Genomic DNA, 1,792 nt, shown 5'->3' with positions numbered 1-1,792 from the left:
GTGTGAACCTCTTGGGCGTGGGCCAAAAAGAGGCTCCAGAAAACTCGCTCTCCCAGAGACCAGTTCTAGAGTGGAAACGCCAAGGAACTGCTCCGTAATGTGAAAACTGGCTATGCTTTGTAGAAGCCAGGACCCTAATAGAACTAGAAAGTGCTCAACAAAAGGACCCAAAAATAGGGAGACAGAAGAAAATAACAAAGCTAAAAGCAGAAATCAACAAAGTTGTAACCCAAAAAACAATCCAAAAGATCAAAAAAGCTGAAGTTGGTTCTTTGAAAAAATAAACAAGATTGATAGACCACTGGCAAAACTAACAAAGAAAGAGAGAAAGAAACTTGATAACTCGTATTAGGAATGAAAAAGGAGAGATCACTACTGATATGGCAGAGATTCAAAGGGTAATCAGAAACTACTTTGAGAAACTCTATGACACTAAAAATGAGAACCTGGAAGAAATGGATAAATTCTTGGACTCTTCCATGGTTGAAGGAAGAGGATGTAGCATATCTAAACACCTGCATCACTATTGATGAAATTAAAACGGTAATCAAATGTCTGCCCAAAAACAAAAGCCCTGGCCCAGATGGATTCACTAATGAATTCTTTCAAACTTTCCAAGAGGAACTACTACCAATCCTGGCAAGACTCATTCATGAAATTGAACAAAGGGAAACACTTCCAAATAGCTTTTATGAAGCCAACATCACCTTGATACCTAAACCAGATAGAGATGCTACGAAAAAAGAAAATTACAGACCAATATCGCTGATGAATACAGATGCAAAGATCCTCAACAAAATCCTGGCAAATAGGATTCAATGCCTCATTAAGAAGATTATCCACTACGATCAAGTAGATTTCATCCAAGAATGCCAGGATGGTTTAACATCCGTAAATCTATCAATATAATACACAACATCAACAACAAGAAAAATAAAAACCACATGATCATATCAATAGATGCAGAGAAGGCATTTGATAAGGTCCAACACCCATTCTTGATCAAAACTCTCAGCAAGATGGGAATGGAAGGAACCTTTCTCAATATAGTTAAGGCCATCTACCACAAGCCAGTGGCAAATATTATCCTCAATGGAGAAAAATTAAACCCTTCCCTCTAAATTCTGGCACAAGACAAGGCTGTCCTCTCCCACCACTCCTATTCAACATAGCACTGAAAGTACTCGCTAAAGCGATTAAGCAAGAAAATATTATCAAGGGAATCCAGTTAGGAAAGGAAATAGTCAAGCTCTCACTGTTTGCAGATGACATGATACTCTACTTAGAAAACCTTAAAGACTCTACCAAAAAGCTTCTAGAAACAATAGACTCATATAGCCAGGTGGCAGGCTACAAAATTAACACACAAAAATCAATGGCCTTTCTATACACCAATAGTAATAAGGAAGAAATGGACATTAAGAAAACAACCCCATTTACAATAGTGCCACAGAAACTCAAATATCTTGGAATCAACTTGACTAAAAATGTGAAGGACCTATACAAAGAAAACTATAAAACTCTGCTCCAAGAAATAGGAGAGAACACGTGGAAATGGAAACACATACCCTATTCATGGATTGGCAGGATTAGCATCATCAAAATGGCAATACTCCCCAGGTTATTATACAGATTTAATATGATCTCTCTAAAAATACCCATGACATTTTTCAAAGAAGTGGATCAGGCACTTTTGAAATTCGTTTGGAACAATAAACACCCTAGAATAGCTAAAGCAATCATTGGGGAAAAGAATATGAGGGGAATTACTTTCCCCAACTTTAAACTGTAC

The sequence above is a fragment of the Suncus etruscus genome, chromosome 2, assembly GCF_024139225.1.
Source record: "Suncus etruscus isolate mSunEtr1 chromosome 2, mSunEtr1.pri.cur, whole genome shotgun sequence".
NCBI lineage: Eukaryota > Metazoa > Chordata > Mammalia > Eulipotyphla > Soricidae > Suncus > Suncus etruscus.
The sequence above is the reverse complement of the archived record's forward strand: the minus strand, read 5'-3'. Positions refer to the sequence as shown.